Raw genomic sequence first — 20,118 nt, forward strand, 5'->3', positions numbered from 1 at the left:
CATAAGAAAATGTCATGAAATCACTTAAGATAACTTCCCACTTAGCTTGCACATGTATTTGAAGTTCCCACTGAATGAGAATTTCCATGCCATTCTCATGCGTCTGTTGTAGATGTGATATCTGTGGATTGCTGAGCTCTTTAGACTTGAGCAACCTGGGAGAAAATAATCTATTTTCTGAAATAGGAAATATTGGTGCAAAGGAACACCAATCCACCATTTGCCTGACATTGCAACAGAGAGGCTGATGAAATGTATTTGTTTTGGAGAGTAAGAAAGTGGAATAATCTACCATTCAGTTATTTCTTTGAAAAACATATAGGCATTATGGAAACCTGGTGGAATGAGACTCATGAATGGAACATAGAAAATGAAGGGTATAACCTATTGAAAAGGAAAAGACCAAACAGGAAGGGAGGAGGAATAGCATTATATGTAAATGATGTGTACACTTGTGAAAACATCCACAATTTGGACAATGGAAGGCAAATTGAGAGTATATAGATAAAAAATAACGGCAGAGGAAACAACTGTTTGACTTGAATACTGCCTCTCAAAAATGAGAGATGTAGTAGTCATGGGATACTTCAAATACCATATACAGTGGTACCTCGAATTACATACGCTTCAGGTTACATACACTTCAGGTTACAGACTCCGCTAACCCAGAAATAGTACCCCGGGTTAAGAACTTTGTTTCAGGATGAGAACAGAAATCGTGCTCCGGCAGCGCAGTGGCAGCAGGAGGCCCCGTTAGCTAAAGTGGTGCTTCAGGTTAAGAACAGTTTCAGATTAAGAACGGACCTCTGGAACAAATTAAGTTCTTAACCTGAGGTACCACTGTACCTGCTGGTGGATAAAGGGAATTCAGTGGACACAGTGTATCTCAATTTCAGTAAAGCTTTTGACAGAGCGCTCCATGATATTCTTTCAGAGAAGCTGTTAGGTGGATTTGCAGCTGGTTGACTCACCAAACCAAAAGAGTGTTCATTAATGGTTCCTCATCATCCTGAAAAAAAGTGACTAATGGATGCCCCAGGGTTCTGTCCTGGGCCCAATGTTGTTCAGCGTCATTATAAACAACTTGGGTCAAAGTACTGAGGGGATGCTAGTCAAATTTGCAGATGAGACCAGAGTGGGAAGGGTAGCTAATGCCACAGAAGATAGAATTAGGATTCAAGATGACTTTAACAGATTGGAGAACTGGGCCCAAACTAACAAATTAATTTCAATAGGGACAAATGTGAAAGTTAGGCAGGAAGAACTAGCTGCACATATATAAGACGGAGGACACCTGGCTTGTCAGTAGTACATGTGAGAAAAATCTATGGGTAAGTGTCTGGAACCCCTGGAATCTCGCATTACTCAGAGATTAGGGTCGTGTGCAACAATATATATGTAAAAATGAAACCAAGGTACCTTCTTGAAGGGGAAAAATGATACAGGATCTTTTTTTCTTCTTCTCTCTACAAGGCTTTTGAGGGGGACACAATATTTCTGGCAACCTGGGAGGGGAAAATTCCTGAAGATAGGTAGAGACGCATGCACAAAATCACAAATCTAACACACTAAGGAACATAGTAACTGTGCAGGAAGTGATTTCTTTTTGGGGGGATTTATTGAAAATCCATTCCTTCCCATCTATGTAGCTGCAAGCATAGGAATGGCTCTTCATACAGAGCCTTCTATTTTTGTCAGCCTCCCAGCTTTTAGTGAAGCACCTGTAATGCTAGGACTAGCACAAGACACCAAGCCATTGTTATGCTCTTAGTGCGCTACTGCAAGAAAATGAGTAATCCTAGTATAGCCAACCAAGATAGCAGTGGAAGTGCTGGGTATCATTTTATGATGCATGGATGGAACTCATATTCATGGTGATGGCAGGGGAAGGAGGAAAGTCACTAATCTTCCTTTGGAGATGTTTCTGCATGTGTGGGAAGAGAGGAATCAAGAGAACAATGTGATTCATGCACAAAACCTGGCAATCACTGGAAAAAAATATGCCTCATGTTAGTTAGTTAGTTATTGAATTTGTTAGTCACTGACAATCAGGAAAGGGTTAAATGAGATTCATTTAGCCATTTCCTGCCATTTGTAGCACCACTTTAGCCTGAATAATGGTGAATAATGCAGAAGTGCAACTCAAATTGAGTTGGTAGTTAACCATTTCTGTTGTGTTGCTTTAATTCTGATCATGCCTGGGAGCCTGTGTAGTGTAGTAACACACCTCTCCAGCCAGGATACATCTCTAAGTCTGCTCCAGTGATGAAGTACCCTGGATCTTGGGTTGTGAAATATTTCTCTTGGGTCTGTATTTGAGTGTGGCCATGTCTGGCCTTATTGTGACACTTAACTATGTAATTACCTAGGAATATTGGAATGGATTAATTGGTGCAATTCAAAGTCAAATTCTAGTCATCTTGTCTATGAGACCAGAGTAAATGTTCTTGACAAACAGCAAAAAGATGACCTGTGCAGGTAGAAGCTCCTTTTTCTGATCAGGAGTCTTTTATTCATTTATTTACTTACAAAATTTACAGCCTTTTGCCAGAAGATCACAAGGCAATTTACAATATACAATGGAAATGCTACTACATAACATAATATACAGTATGTATAAAACATAAATATATATATCAATTATATGAATACAATTATAATACTAAGAATTACATAAAAATACAGATTCCCATAACAGCAATAAAAAGTCTTTTAATGCTCACATGTCAGACTTCATCAAAAAAGTTAACCACTATCCAATAAACTTTTAACATAAAACCTCCTTAGTCCTCTTTGCAAAATTTTGATATATTTAATATATTTGGAGAATCATTAATCTTCAGAATTCCTTTCTTCTGAGAGAGGCTGGTGGGCTTTTTTAAAAATCCACATAAAACATTTTCAGCAAGATATATAGTCTTTCCAAAGAATGAAAAGAATTACCTTCTTAGACTCTGAATTTCCCCAATTACCTTCAATGAATCTTTCCTTTTCTATCTGTCATGCATGTAATCACCCTATTCATACAATAAAGCAATAGATCAAGTAATTAATTTCCCACCATTTTACTTAATTTGCATTTAACCCCAATTACAGAATCACAGAAATTAGAAATGAAAGATCTCACAGGCTATCCAGTTCATCTGCCCACCAACGAAGTTCTAAGTAAATAAGAAAGATTTTCACATAAAAAGGAAATGTAAATGCTTTCAATCTGAGGTAGTGAAATAGAGCGAGGCACTGGACAATCTGGCTTCATCTGTACCAAAGAGAAATTCATCACTTTTGTTAGCAGAGACAGGCTTTGAAGAAGTACTTATCAGTTACTTTCATCATTATTTAACTGACCTTACTTTGATAATAATGGTGGCTGTGATAAACCAGAATCTAGGTACATAACGTCTTACAGAGAACAGGTAGGGAAGGTTTGTACCCTTCCAATCTAAAGTACACCTAAGGAAACAAGAGAGGAAGAAGGAAAGAGAAATATTAATTATTACAATTATTTTATTTATTCTAGCCACTTTACTCATAGAAGTGACTCAAAGCGATTTACAGACACAATAGAAAATTAGAAGCGGATTTCTTCAATGCACACACACAAACAGAAACAGTGGACAGGTATCTCTGTGCAGTCAACAAGCTTTCTGAAACAAGGGAGGCTGCAATTTATCTCTCTCTCCCTTACTTGAAGTCCTTTAAATATCCATGCTGTGTTTTCATCTTCAGCATTCCACCTCAGAGATTTCAGGGCATGTGCACTAAGGGCTTGCATAGGTTACGGACATCACAGGGACACACACACACACACACACACACACACACACACACACACACACACATCTTATGCATGCCAAAGTCTCTTGTCATGAAGGCTTCAATAATGGGACAAAACCCTGCTGCAATGAGGTGCCCCCTGTTTCTATTCCAGAAGCAACTATTCTATTCCAAACTTAAAAATGGAAAGTGTAATGCTGGTGGTCAACAAAAGAGGTTTAAAGACTCTCTCAAGGCGAATCTTTAAAAATGTAGTATAAACACTGAAAACTGGGAAACACTGGCCTGTGAGCACTCCAGTCGGAGAAAAGCCTTTACCAAAGGTGTCATGGGTTTTGAAGACGCTCAAACTCAAGAGGAAAGGGAAAACATGCCAAGAGGAAGGAATGTTTGGCAAACCCTCACCGTGATCAATTCCCACCCAGAAACCTATGTCTCCACTGTGGAAGGACAGGTGGATCCAGAACTGGCCTCTACAGTCACTTACAGACTCACTGTTAAGACCATGTTTATGGAAGACAATCTTACTCGGCTATGAGTGATCGCCAAATAAGAAGATTCTAGAAATACCTGTAGACTGGAAGCTGGCGAGAATTCATTGGTGAGCCTACTCCTCTCTCTCTCTCTCTCTCTCTCTCTCTCTCTCTCTCTCTCTCTCTGGAAGCCACTGTGTTGATTAAATGTCCAGTCCAATCCTATAGGTTTGACTGTATATTAACAGCTCCCCATCACTATGGTACCATTATTGTTCCTTTCCCTACTCTGGATGCCCCAAATCAAGCACATTATTTGAACTACCTTTTTAAGGCCTTAAGAATTTCTGTCTGCACAAGCCTTCATTATAAAATTCTATTGGCTTAAAGAAGCATGTATTTCATTGGAAAGGTGAAGCCTTTATGATGCAGTCTCCTTGAAAGATTGGTTTATCATGCCTAAAAACCAGGCCATTATACCCTACACCAATCTCTCTCCAAATGATCTGAATCAGATTCCAATGTGGGGAAACCAAGTGTTTTTCCAGTATGAGTGTGTTGTAAATAAGATACTGTAGGAATGACAAAATCTGATACGCTAGTAAATCTGAGGCAACATCAGAAAGGGAATGTAACCCATTTCCTGTTGCCCAACATTCATGTCAGGTAGTAAATGATATGCAATTTCGCTCCAGTAAGATTTAAAACTTAACTTTTCCGCTTAACTTTTAGCATCTTTACATTCATTTGTTCATTGAGTTCACACAGTATTCATGCATGACCTAGCCTAGAATCACTTTCAATAACTAATGAATTTTGGAATCTGTCAGTGCCCAAAAGGATATGTTAAATTTGCAAATGAAAGTCCTATATGTAAGACCTCTCCATGTCTGTTGAGATGCCAATTATAGTGAAATTATTACATCTCATCCATTTCACCACATTGTCAACCTTAGCCTGCTGAGATTCTATTATCCTTAGCATTTCCTCATTAGGTTTTCTAATGTGTGAACTTTGCCTTCCAATTCTATATATTTTTTTCTACTCTGAGAGTTCATTTTCAAATTCCATCAAGATATATATTTATATATATATATATATAACCTCAGCAACTTCTCCATTACATAATTCATTCCAGACCATATATAAATTAAAAATTATTTATTTCATATTGCTTTGAGATGTAATTTAAAGCTCACATCTTGCATAATATCATCCTTGCTTGTTTTCTTTCCAAGACCGTCTTTTCTTTTCTGCTAGAAAGAAAAAGTAAGATGGGCTTTTGTAATGCAGGATAAATCTGCTTTGAGGTCTCACAAAGAACTGAAACAGGCAATTTCTCAGGGCTAGTTTACACATCCATATTCATCACTTGATGATGGCAACATTTTTATTTATTGTATCTATTTTAGTAACTTACATCCTGCTTTTTTCATGAGGTGACCTCAAAGTAACTCACATAATAAAGCCTAACACGATACATAAAAAACAAATTCAATATAACATTACAAATGATCCAGCAACAAGCGAGCAAGCACCAGCCATGAAGGAGCAGCTCTAAAATAACAAAACCAAGCCATGTGTGTGTGTGTGTGTGTGTGTGTGTGTGTGTGTGTGTGTGGATCATGGAAAGTCTTAGAAAAGCCATGCTTTAGACATCCACCTAAATAATAAAGTACCAGGCCAGGCAAATCTCCTTCTTAAGGGTGGCAATCCACAAAGTTTGTGCCACTACTGAAAAACCCCTGCACCTGCTCTTTGTTCACCATATCTCAATGGACAGAGCTTCCTGGAGCAAGGTCAGATTAAGAGAACAAGTGGGAATGTATATATTTTTATAAAAGGTTTCAGCTGTATGTTGAGATCCTTCTAATTCCTCGACCCAGCATGTGCTAAAATCTATGCAGGATTCAAATTCCTGGAATAGCCTAGTTTGAGGTAATAGCCTAAGTATAGGTCATTATATTTAATAAATGATAATATCCCAGGGAATTTGAGCTGGTGCCTTCTTTACACACCTTTAGGAGCCAGGTAAATGTGTTCCTCTTTAACCAGGCCTTTGGCTGGTTGAGATCCAATGCCTTTTTAAACAAGTTGTGGAAGGGGGGGATAATTATTGTTATTCTTATTTTTATTATGCATTTTGTGTTTTTTATATTGTAATTTTACGTTGTGGACCGCCCACATGCAAGGCGTCGTGCTCAGAGCAGGACTAAACACAGAAATGAATGCTAAACTTCCACCCGATGTCCAGAAGTAGTTTTTATGTCATGTGAAAGATCACGTAAAGCGGAATTAGCAGGAAAATGTCATAAAAAGGGATCTAAAGTCCTGTCTGCATGCAGCCAGTGTTGACAGCCCTGAGCTAGACAGACCATTCGTCTGACTCCAAGGAAGCTTTCTATGTCTGTATGTTATTTTGAAAGCGAAGAGGGGAGAGAATGATTGTTGATCCAGAGACACACTCAGTCCCTCTCAATGTTTGCTCATGAGTCATACCCTACCTCCTCAGTGTCTGCGTTTTTCAGTCTGTTTTCTATTTAAATATGTTTATCCCACCACAACTTTCCAGTAAAGCACTTAAGGCAGTTTAATTAACAGTATTAGAAAAGATACACACTATAAAATGAAAAGAAAGGAGCATGGAACAGACATTCCAAGCTATTGTGTGAAACTAGATGTGTCTTGTAAATAAGATAGATAAGGGCATAGGAGCATCTGCATATATTACTGCATTGCTTTCAAAATAGTCAGTAATTAAATATATACTAGAAAATACTCTCTCCCCCACCCACATTTCCTTATAGAGTTCTCCTGAAGGGCAAGGTAGTGTCGTGTCTCCTGAGGCCCTGCTCCTTATGTCTCGGCAGAAACGCTATTGCAAACATGAATCCGTGTTTTAAAGCTGTCTTTGTTCTGCTATAGCTCTTTTAAAAATGCATTGCACTGGGGACAGCTTGCACAGATCACTCCTGAGCCTTCAAGCTGCTTGTTTATGGATTGCAGGGTTTAGTCAACAAAAGTGGCCTCTCTTGGGTAGCAGTCATGTTTTTGTTCTTCTTTAATTTGCTTTAATAAATATCTTAAGCCACTTGCTTTGGGTTTTTGAGCAACCCTTCATTTCACCCTGCTACAATGCTTCTCAAAGATTCTGGACTTTGGCCTCCTTTCTGAACTGATCTTATCTCCCCCAATGACACCAATAATGAAATATGAATGAAATATGAAATACTTTATTGTCACTTGTACAACTTGTATAAAGTGAGATTACACGGACTTCCGGAGGCGGCGCGACCGGTAATGGCTGCCTTCTCCGAGTAAGGAGAAGGGAGCTCCGCTGTAAACGGGTCGTCCGCTACGGCGAAGCGGAGACCCATTCAGGAAAACCACAGGTGGCAGAAGCCTGTGGTCTCGGGACCCGGCGGGCGCCAGAAGCAGCCCCCAAAACGTTGAAGGGACCCCGTAAGGGGCTCCGGATCGCGGAGGGGGTAGCGGCGCTGTGGGTCGTTGCGCAAACAGCGAAGTGAAGCCGCATTGCTGTTGCCGGTCAGCGCTGTCCTTTCTTCCTGCAACTTTTCTGAACTTTGGAAACTACAACCCGTGAGTAAATTTGGACATTGAAAACTTTCTGAAACTTTTGTCAACTTTCTGAAACTTTTTGAGAACTTTATGAAACTTTTAAAACTTTTTTAAAAAAAGTTGAAATCTGGCTGAAAACGGAGTGAAGATAAGCAGGAAGCCCATCTCCCGCTATACTGAACTTTAAGCAAAGAGCAGGAGGAGTGGAGACAAAAAGTTATGCGTTAACTAAATGCTGGCACCCTGTTAAAGCAGTTTTCTGAGTGAAAGACTTTGAGCTATTGACTTTTGCTGGTTATATTCGGGGTGTACTGATATCCTTCTTCTGTGGCACCAGTGGATTATAAAATAAATAAGAATCTCTGGTGCTGGAGCTGCCTGGATGAGCACCAGTTTGCAACTTTGGATACATTGAATTCAGATTTTGAAACATTCTGAGTTGGAACTGGATACTTTGAAACTGTTGCAGTCAAGGCACTGTAAGAAACACTGTTTTGCTTTAAGTTTTACTCTGCTAAAAATAATACATTGTGGAGGCGATAGACATGGATTTAAATTTATAAGTTCAACTTGGATTTGATCTTTTCCCTGAAGACGTATTAAGCTCCCTCTAGAGGATTTTGGACTTACAGCAGTGACTTTGTTTTACTTTCCCTTTCCCGGCCTCTGTTTGACTATTGCATCTGGGACTCTGCTTTCTCATGGGAACAACTTGGATTGACCTTGGATTACAGATAACTTTGGAATGAGTGGCGCAAGGAGAAGAGGAAGGACTAAACAAACAACTCTAACCTTATCTGCAGCCTCACAGCGTAGATCTTCTGTGCCGGCCTTGCCTTCCACTTTGCCTCCAGACATAGAGGCGGCCTCCCTAATACAGGCAGGGGAGGGTGAGACAGAGGAGCTGCACCTGGGAGATATGGCTTCAGGGACAAGTAGCTCTGTCTTGGAGAAAATTTTGGAGAAACTGGAGGCTCTGGACAAGAAGGCTGATTTGCATACAGCTAAAATTGAACAGAACACAGAAAGCTTGAATAAGCTGACTGGACAAGTTGCACAGAATGCCCAGTCTATTGGAGAATTAAAGGAGGCTGTAGGTGAAAATCGTAAACTGGCTGAAGATACTAGTCAAAGATTGGAAGAACTTGAGAAAGAAGTAAGACCACTCAGCAAACAAGTTGGAGAACATCAGATTTACTTTTTGATGACAGAACTGCGAAACAGGGAGACCAACTTGAGGATACGGTCAATACCAGAGGTGGAAGAAGATAATTTTATTGAATTTCTAACTAAGGAATTTGCCAAGTTTTGGAAGTTAGAGGAAAAAGACTTTAAAATTGTATCTGCTTTCAGGCTTGGCAGAGTCAGAAGGACAGAGAAGCCCAGAGATTGTTTGATAACACTGAGATCAAAGGAGGAAAGGGACAAGATTTTGGGCCTGCACTACGAAAAGTCACTAGACATTTTGGGCAAGAGAATTGAAATCTACAAGGACATTCCTAAGCAGTTGCTGGACCTTAGATCTAACTACACGGAATTGGCAAGACTGTTGAGAAGCAACGCAATTATCTTCAGGTGGGAGTTTCCACAAGGATTATCCTTTACCTACAGAGGGAGAAAGATCAAAATCAAAACAGTGGAAGATAGAGACAAGTTTTTGGGAGCACACGGAGAAGACCTCCACAAAGGACTTGGATTGCCAGCGCCAGAACTTCCAGGGGAGCCCGCCCCCTCGGATCCTCAAGGACCGGAGAACAAGGTACCACCCCAGAAAGAATAACCAGATTTATCCAGGATGTCTCTGCAGCTTTTGAGTTGGAACATAAATGGCTGTAACAGTCCCGAAAAAAGGTCTAAAATTTTTCATATTCTAAAAAAGGAACAATTGGACATTATATGCTTACAAGAAACACATGTGATTAGGCTTCATAGAAAGGTGTTAATAAATAAAAGGCTTGGTCAAGAATTTATATCATCGGATACAGTTAAAAAGAGAGGTGTAGTGATCTATGCAAAAGAGAGCCTTTCACCAAAATTTCTCTTTAAAGATGAAAGTGGAAGAATCCTCGCAATAGAAGTACAGTATCAAGGAGAAAAAATTTTGATATTAGGAATTTATGCTCCAAATGAGGGAAAATCGGATTTTTATAAGAAGTTGCACGAGATCATGCTGGATTATCTGGATTACAACAACGTCATCATGATGGGGGACATGAACGGGGTCGTATCAACAAATATGGATAAGTCACAGAACCAGAACATTACTAAAGAGGGAAGACTACCTAAGACCTTTTTTGAAATGACTGACAATATGGACTGGGTTGACATCTGGAGAGTTAGAAACCCCCTGGGAAGAGAAGGAACATTCTTTTCTGAAGCTCAACTGACTTGGACACGAATCGACCAAATATGGATAACTAGAAGTCTGGCACCTAAGGTGAGGAAGGTGGAAATCTGCCCCAAAACATGCTCCGACCATAACGCCTTGAGAATGGATATGACATTGATCCCAATCGGCTCCTTTAGATGGAAGATGAATGATGGCCTGTTTAGAGATCAAAGAATTGTAAAGAAGGCCCAAAAAACCTTAAAGGACTATTTTGAGATTAATTTGAACACTACGGTGGAAAAAAGAACTATCTGGGATGCAAGTAAAGCTGTGATGAGAGGGTTCTTGATTCAACAGAATTCTTTAAAGAAAAGACTGCAAAATGAAAAGAAAGATAAAATTCTGGAAAGTATCAAAGAGTTGGAGAAGAAGTTAAGATCTAACCCGAAGTCCCAACCGATTCTGAGAGAAATTAAACTTTATCAGGCGCAATATTCCAAGCTGATAAATCAGGAAATAGAATGGAAGATTAAAACAATGAAACAAAAAACTTTTGAATCGGCAAATAAATGTGGGAAACTGCTAGCTTGGCAGTTGAAAAGGAGACAAAGATTAAATACAGTAACAAACTTAGAGGTTGAAGGAAGGAACATTCAGAACCCGGGAGAGATTAGAAAGTGCTTCCAGAGGTATTTTAAAAAGCTATATACTCAAGGGCCACAAGATGAAATAGAGATTACACAATTTTTGGAGAGAAATGGATTAGCAAAGCTGTCAGAAGAAAATAGAACAATTTTAAATGGCAAAATAACACGACAAGAGATTGAACAGGCCATCCTGAGTCTGAAACAGGGCAAATCACCAGGGCCAGATGGACTGACCTCTAACTACTACAAGACATTGAAGGATTATTTGATACAACCTTTGTTGGAGGTCAGTAATGAAATAATGGAGGGGAAGAAGGCGCCTGAATCGTGGAAAGAAGCATTTATCACATTGATTCCAAAGTCAGAAACTGAAAAGACACAACTCAAGAATTACCGTCCCATCTCCCTTTTAAATGTGGATTACAAAATATTTGCAGATGTCTTGGCACGAAGATTTAAGAAAGTTTTAAGTGAGATAATCCATAAAGATCAGGCAGGCTTTCTCCCGGGCAGACATATGTTTACTAACACAAGGAACATCATAGACATATTGGAACTTTTACAAACAAACATAAACACTAAAGCAGTTTTAATTTTTATAGACGCGGAGAAAGCCTTTGACAACATTTCTTGGAAATTTATGAAGGGGAATTTAAAAGAAATGGGAGTGGGACGGGGGTTTGAGAACGGGATTGAGGCAATATATTCAGAACAAAAGGCTAAACTGATAGTTAACAATGTGGTTACAGAAGAGTTTAAAATTGAAAAAGGTACACGACAAGGCTGCCCGATTTCCCCATTACTGTTTATTTCGGTTCTGGAAGTGCTCCTGAATATGATTAGGGGGGACCGGTTGGTGGAAGGGATTCAGGTCGGAGCGAAACAATATAAACTTAAAGCTTTCGCAGATGACCTAGTTCTGACATTACAGGAGCCGGAGTCTAGTTTGAAAAGAGTACTACAACTGATTCAAAACTTTGGTCGAGTGGCAGGATTTAAGTTAAATAAGCAAAAAACTAAAGTTTTGGGGAAAAACGTGACAGATATTGAGTTGGAACAGCTTCAGAAAGAGACAGAACTAAATGTGGTTAAAAAAGTTAAATACCTAGGGGTAAACATAACAGCAAAAAATCTGAGTTTATTTAAAGATAATTATGAAAAATGTTGGTCAGAGATTAAGAGAGACTTGGATAGTTGGTCAAGACTAAAACTTTCTTTGTTAGGCCGAATAGCTGCCATCAAGATGAATGTATTGCCAAAAATGTTATTTTTGTTTCAGACACTGCAGATTGTAGACAAGACAGAGTGCTTCCGGAAGTGGCAGAAAGATATTTCTAAATTTGTCTGGCAGGGCAAAAAGCCCAGAATCAAATTTAAAATATTAACAGATGCGAAAGAAAGAGGGGGCTTTGCCCTGCCAGATTTAAAGTTGTATTATGAAGCTGCAGCTTTCTGCTGGTTAAAAGATTGGTTACTTCTTGAAGATACGGATGTCTTGGATTTGGAAGGTTTTAATAATGCGTTTGGATGGCATGCATATTTATGGTATGATAAAGCTAAGATAAATAAGGCCTTTAAGAACCATATTGTCAGAAAATCAGTCTTTAATGTCTGGACAAAATATAAAGACTTACTGGAGAATAAAACTCCGAGGTGGCTGTCACCCCTGGAGGCTAAGGCTCGGAAAAGAGCCAATATGGAGGCCAACTGGCCAAAATATTGGGAGATAATAGAAAAGGATGGTGACAACTGGAAATTGCAGAGTTTAGAAAAGATGAGAGACAAAGTGCGAGACTGGTTACACTATGCTCAGATTAAAGAAGTGTTTAAAAATGACAAAAAGCTAGGATTCCAAGTGGAAAAGTCAAAGTTAGAAACTGAACTGTTAGAACCTAAGACTAAGGTACTTTCAAGAATGTATAACTTGCTGCTGAAATGGAACACACATGACGAAATGGTAAAATCAACAATGATAAAATGGGCGCAGGATATTGGGTATAATATTATGTTTGAAGATTGGGAAAGGTTGTGGACCTCTGGGCTGAACTTCACTGCATGTAATGCGTTGAAGGAAAATGTGATGAAAATGATGTATAGATGGTACATGACCCCTGTTAAACTGGCTAAAATATACCATTCGTCTGATAGCAAATGTTGGAAATGTAAGGAAAATGAAGGAACATTTTTTCACCTCTGGTGGACCTGCCCTAGAGTGAAGGCCTTTTGGGAGAAGATATATAATGAATTAAAAAAGGTGTTTAAATACACCTTCACTAAGAAATCAGAGGCCTTTCTCCTGGGTATTGTCGGCCAGAGTGTGTTAAAAGAGGACAGAACATTCTTTTTGTACGCAACAACAGCAGCAAGAATATTAATTGCCAAGAATTGGAAAACTCAGGAGCTACCCACTGTGGAAGAATGGCAGATGCAACTGATGGACTATATGCAATTAGCCGAGATGACCGGCAGAATTCGAGACCAGGGAGAAGAAAGGATGGAAGAAGACTGGAGGAAATTTAAGATTTATTTACAAAAATATTGTAATTTGGCTGAGTGCTGAATTGGATGCCAGTGCAGACAATTGTCTACCATTAAATTAGATTTAAGGTTGAATTATATGTTAAACCAAATTAAGATTATTAATTAAGATGAATTAAATGATAATTTGTTTGAAGCTAATTTAATAATGATGTAAGTGTATGCGGGAGGTGTGGGGGAGTCCCATGTAACAATTGAGAGATGTCAAATGGACAATGATAAGTGCTTATCTGATATATGCTTTATTTGAAAACTTTAATAAATATATTATAAAAAAAAAAATAAAGTGAGATTACACGAGCAACTCCCCACTCAGCTCTCTTAGTCTTAATTCCCCTCGTTTACTGACGCAAACCCACCAAACCCAAAAGTCAGTTGCCCTGTTGTTATCTTTTCATTCAGCAGCCTAACAGCCCATGGATAGAAGCTGTTCTTTACCCTGTTGGTGTGACTAATCATACTTCTATATGGCGTACTTCTATACTTCCAGTGGCGTAGCGTGGGTTGTCAGCACCCGGGGCAAGGCAAGTAATTTACGTCCCCTAACCCGTGGATTTTAGTAGGGGCAGAGAGCTGCGAGCGCGCCCCCCCAGATGTTGCGCCAGGTGCGGCCGGCCCCCCTGCACCCCCCACGCTACGCCACTGTCTATATCTTCTGCCTGAGGGCAGGAGATCAAGAAAGTGCTGGCCAGGGTGTGAATCATCCCTGAGAATTTTCCTCAGTCTCCTGAGGCAACGTTTTTCCACAATGTCATCCAGTGGATTCGCAGGACAGCCCATAATATCTTGTGCTGTATTCACCGCCCTCTGTAGGCACTTCCTATCAGTTGATGTCAAACCAGCGTACCACACTGTGATGCAGTAAGAAAGGACACTTTCTATTGTGGACCGGTAGAAGGAGATCATCAAATGTTGATCAACATAGTTCTTTCACAATATTCTGAGGATGGGGTCTCTGTTGGGCTTTCTTAACCACCTGGGTGGTATTGATTTTCCAAGTAAGGTCTTCACTGTGATAAACTCCTAGGAATTTAAAGGAAGAGACTCTCTGCACGCAGCCCTCCCCGATGTACAGCGGGCTAGTTCTCCTCTCTTCCTCCGAAAGTCCAACACCATCTCCTTTGTCTTGCTGATATTAAGGAGCAAGTTGTTCCCTAGGCACCATGTAATCTGTTTCACTGGGGCATCTTTGGAGATTCTCATTATACAGTTGCATCCAGCCTCCTGCTGCCACATGCAGGATACATAAGTCAGAGAGACATGACTCTGAGGTTGCACACATATTTAGCATGTGAAAGATCACATGCCAAGCATGCAAAAAATCAGTCCCTATTAGCCCCTCCTGGAGATATGAGAGATACCTAACTGAAATCCCAGCGTTCTGCTGCCAGTCAGTTTAGAGAACTCTGAACAATATAGACCAATGAATTGACTTAGTATATGGGAGCTTCTTATATCTCTAAGGCTTGCTAGGTTCCCTCTTGGCCAGTATTTGTTAAGTTGCATCAAACTTGGTTACAAATCCCAACTAACGGGCAAACTTGGTTAATTTTAATGGTGACTTACATGGGTCCTGACATACTCCGTAACTGTGATTAAGAAGACGAGAGAAGAAATTAACTTCAGGTGCGGGCTGCAAGGTAATGTCCTATGAGGAAGTGAATAAAGACACATTTCTCATCATCAGTAAACTTCAGGCTCACTTTAAAAACTGAGCAGCCATAGGTTCAGGACAAATGGAAGGAAGCATGTCTTCATACAATGCATAATTAGCTCAATAGGGACCAGGGTGGCACTGTGGTCTAAACCACTGCGCCTCTTGGGCTTGCTGATCAGAAAGTCGGCGGTTTGAATCCCTGCGACGGGGTGAGCTCCCATTGCTCTGTCCCAGCTCCTGCCAACTTAGCAGTTTGAAAGTACACCAGTGCAAATAGATAAATAGGTACCACTTCGGAGGGAAGGTAAATGGCGTTTCCATGCACTCTGGTTTCCGTCACGGTGTCCCGTTGTGCCAAAACTGCTTTAGTCATGCTGGCCACATGACCCAGAAAGCTGTCTGTGGGCAAATGCTGGCTCCCTCAGCCTGAAAGCTATATGAGTGCCACAACCCCATAAAGGTAAAGGGACCCCTGACCATTAGGTCCAGTTGTGACCGACTCTGGGGTTCCGGCGCTCATCTCACTTTATTGGCCGAGGGAGCCGGCGTACAGTTTTCGGGTCATGTGGCCAGCATGACTGAGCCGCTTCTGGTGAACCAGAGCAGCGCACAGAAACACCGTTTACCTTCCCGCTGGAATGGTACCTATTTATCTACTTGCACCTTGACATGCTTTCGAACTGCTAGGTTGGCAGGAGCAGGGACCGAGCAACAGGAGCTCACCCTGTTGCGGGGATTCGAACCGCCGACCTTCTGATCAGCAAGTCCTAGGCTCTGTGGTTTAACCCACAGTGCTAGGGGTCCTTTACCTGTAATTTGCTTAATGGAAATCACTGCCAAAAGATGCTTTATATGTAGATTAGACAAATTCCTAAAGGACAGTTCTGTGAGCAGCTGTTAGCCCTGATAGTTCAGTGGAGCCTCCACTTTCAGCGGAAGTATACCTCAAAGTACCAGGTGTATGACACATCATTAGGGGAAAAGAATAATAATCAGAGGTTGGGTGAGCATCTGTCAAGTCTCCTTCTTGCTACCACTCAATGCATCTAGGTTAAATATCCAACCAACCCACCTGTGAATAATGATACAGATAAATCAGATGAGTCTGAAAGGAGGCAATCACTGAATAAAAATTGCACAGAAGTGGCTGCAGTCATCAATATTGAGAAGTAAACAACTTCCATTGTGCGCACTTGTTCTGACAAGTATAGGCCAAGAGCGAGTGGCAGCTGGGTTAAAATTTCATAGCCTCTCATGAAAAGTCACATTTCATAACTATTCACTTTCCAAATCATTTCTGACTGGAGAGTCATTTCACACATTTCCCCTTTAAGTAGAAGCACAATACAATCAGCTGAAAGCAATTCTTCCCACTCCCTTCTCACAGAGTTTAATTTGAGCCAAGGACCACCAGGTGTTACCTTGAGAAACTGATTTAGTGGCATTTGGGGCTGAACCAAAAGTGAGAGCCCTTTTTGAAAACCGTTTTGGTATTAGCAAACAAAGAACACCTTTTTTTCTTTCCTTTTTGGGATAGTAACTATGAAATTAGGAGATAAAAGGAAAGGCCTATTCAGAGTGAAGGTAATGTCGCTATTAGTAGCCGCTGAGAAATATATTGTATTTTTCGCTCTATAAGACACACCAGACCACAAGACGCACCTAGTTTTTGGAGGAGGAAAAAAGAAAAAAATATATTCTGAATCACAGAAGCCAGAACAGCAAGAGGGATCGCTGTGCAGTGAAAGCAACAATCCCTCTCGCTGTTCTGGCTTCTGGGATAGCTGCACAGCCTGCATTCGCTCCATAACACGCACACACATTTCCCCTTACTTTTTAGGAGAGAAAAAGTGAGTCTTATAGTTGCTGATATGCTACTGAGTGAGGTATTTTGGCTTTATGAGGCAGGCCAGTTTCAATTGGCTTGGAAACAAACATGGCTGTTTCCCAACTTGTGGGGTGGAAGCTAAGATGTGCTCACTCTCAAGTTACAAGAAAAACAGGAGTGATACTAAAAACTGAACTGGGTGTACAAAAAAAAGGAAAGAAAAGGAAATAAATCCCAGCAAACTGAAGATGTGATGAAAGAAAGACTACTAGTATTATTTTAGTTTAAAAATTGACATGCATAAATTTAGTACAGGAAATGGTTTTATATGAAATTTAATAACAATTAACAACAGTTAATACACACCTACTTATTTCAGAAGCAAAAATATTAAAACCCAAGGAAAAAGAGTGTGTATTAGCAAAATACAAACAATCTGAACAGTTATGGCTCATAAAGTATTGCAGATCCCAAGCTTTGAAACCTCAGTCAGAAAACTTACTTGTGTGTGTGTTGTTTGTTTAAATGTTACTTTGAATTGGACCTAACATGAACCTAATACGGACTTTGTTATCTAGCGGGCGAACAGTTTCAGCTGAAGAGCCCTACAATATTATTGAGGTTTAACATAATCTGGGTCACATTTTCTATTATCACACTTGAGGTGCAGGAGCGGCATTCATCCGAATGCTAAAAGTTGCTCATAGAAATCTGCATCTTAGAATCAGGATTTTGGTAATGGGCTTTTTTTCTGATTTTCAAATCCTGATGCTGGTGTTAACCCTGGGAAGACAATGGTATGTTCACACAATGGATGTATCCGAAAGCTTTCTCTTGATTGCTTTTGCATCTTCCTCCTTGCAGTCCTTCAGCCCATTTATTCCCTTTCAGTTAAAACTCTGCAGATCACAGAATGCTTCCTAAAACTTTGACTGATAGGAACATGCTGCTCTAGAATGCTTAAGCAGCTCTCTATGAAAATTGGCTCCTGTGGTTTAATGTCAGCACTTTGTGTGACTGTTCCACTGCAGCAGTGACAGACATTTCAGCTGCAAAGAGTCCTTAAGGTAGTAATAAGGTACTGAATTCACACTGGAAAATAAATGTAAGATGGGGGGAAAGAGGAAAGCAAAAATAAAATAAAAATAAAAATCTTCCTGGATAATTTCCTTACAGATATGTAGTAGATAATCCTCAATTTAAATTATTTATAGATTATTTTATTTGCTGTGCTGTATCTACTCTTATTTCAGTAATTCTGTTCTCACGGTAATTACTGTACTTTTCTACTTTTGGAATAGCAATTGAGGATTCCAAGGAGGAAAAAGTGACTTAGACCTGATCTACCCCCTTAAAATAGAGCTAAAATAACTTTACGACATCGCTCTGACACAAGCCTTGAGCATTCAATGTGCTTCATTGCTTTCCTTTTTTAGACTCACTTTCTCTAAACCTCTCTATGTCTGATTTGAAGCAGGCATCAAAAAATAGAAGAGCAACAGTAAAATTTTAAAAAATGAAGATACTCTGAAGGCTGTGTCATTAACTGTTCTTCCTTTTGGTTGGCTTGTTTTAACACTGTTGAAATTCATTCAATTAATTTAAAGAGAGAGAGAGAAAGAAACAAAAACCCCAACAATTACAGCCTATGGTGTTCAAAATGTAAAGTGATCATCAACGGATATGGAATAATAAAATGGGTTGAAGAGTGGTGCGTAGAACATGTGGGATAAAGGTTGCTATTTCTATTTAAAGTCAAAATAGAGTTGATATTTCTCCTGAAAAGGATCTTTGAAATTTACCACATATGTTGTTTTAGGCAAGATTTAGTGGCATCACTTGTCCTATATCCTTTTGATTTTGTCAATTTGCCTGAAGATTTAGTTTCCTAGTTCTAGATGCTCAATAAAGCACAGATGACACCATACAGCACAGTTTGACTGACAACCAGGACTAACAAATCCTGGGCTTGGATATATGAAACCTAACAATCAAAAAAAAAAAAAAAAAAAAAAAAACAAACCCCAAGACACAACTCTTTTCAAAGCTCCTTTTCACTTCTCTCATTTCTCCTAAGCATGAAACTCCACATTTTCCTCAAAACTTTGTTCTAGGCAAATTTTGGTGGCAACTTTACGTTTGCCGTCGCAAAACCAATCACCTAGAGGTCGTGGCTGATGGGTTTAGCCTTTCCCTCAAGTCACCACTCAAGGGATTAGGCAACAATGGTTAAAATTCTTATTTTGTAGTACTTTTTCTTCAGTACCTTGCTTTGCCCGACAAAATGAAGCTGGCTATTGCGGCTGTTGTGAGCCGCTACCAAATTTCAACCAGTTTTTAAAGAATATGTTGAAATGCTTATCCACAGTTCCGCTTATATGTCAAAATTTCCCATGTAGGATAAGAAAATAGATGGAACCAGCTCTACCATTAGGGAATGGGGGCAGCTGATGTTGGGGAGCAGACATTGGTGGCAAGGTGTTGGAAGACAGCATGCCTGTGCCCTGCAAACTGGTCTACCACCATCAGGAGCAGCCATCACTGGTGCCAAAATAAAACTCAACTGCCAGTCTCATCAGCTTCTGTATCTGAAATGGGATGCCATCTTGTCTTTTGCCTCAGGCAAGATGGTATGTTTTGGGCTACCCCTGAAAATAGAGTTACCCTGGGCGATATTTTAATGATGCATTTATTTGGGATTCCGTTGCCTCAGTGCATTGGTTTCATATCAGTGAATTGCTTGCTGCCAAAACCCAGCCAATTTGAATGATGAAACCAAACTATCCATGAGTAAAGCTGTCTCTCTCTGTGTGTTTTTTCAGGAAAATAATTTCGACCACAAATGGCCCCATAGCATATAAAAATTGGCCATCTCTGACCTAAGATATTACCTCTGTAACAAAAGCGGGATGGGAAGCGGTGACACCTCAAACGCTGTAGAAAGAAAACTGTGACATGAGAAAACTGTGAGTGACAGGCCCTATGGTAAAATTGCTAGTCTTTAACAGAGTTCCTAAATAGAGTTCACTTTAAAACTGCTGATATTTCTCCTTCTCTCGCCACAATCATCCTGAAAGGTTGCCACTTCAGAGGTGTTAAGCATTAGCTACAATAATCCCCCATTTTCAACAGAGAAGCTGCAGGGAGTCTGCCAAGTGCCAGAAAGTGAAGACTCTCAAATGTATTTTTCTAAATTTGATCACAGGAAAATGGATACAACAAACCAGCTTGCATGGGAGGTTCGACTCAAACAGGTGGACATCATTTTATTTTGTTTTCCAGGCTGGGCC

The sequence above is a fragment of the Podarcis filfolensis genome, assembly GCF_964270895.1.
Source record: "Podarcis filfolensis genome assembly, chromosome: 9".
Classification (NCBI taxonomy): Eukaryota; Metazoa; Chordata; class Lepidosauria; order Squamata; family Lacertidae; genus Podarcis; species Podarcis filfolensis.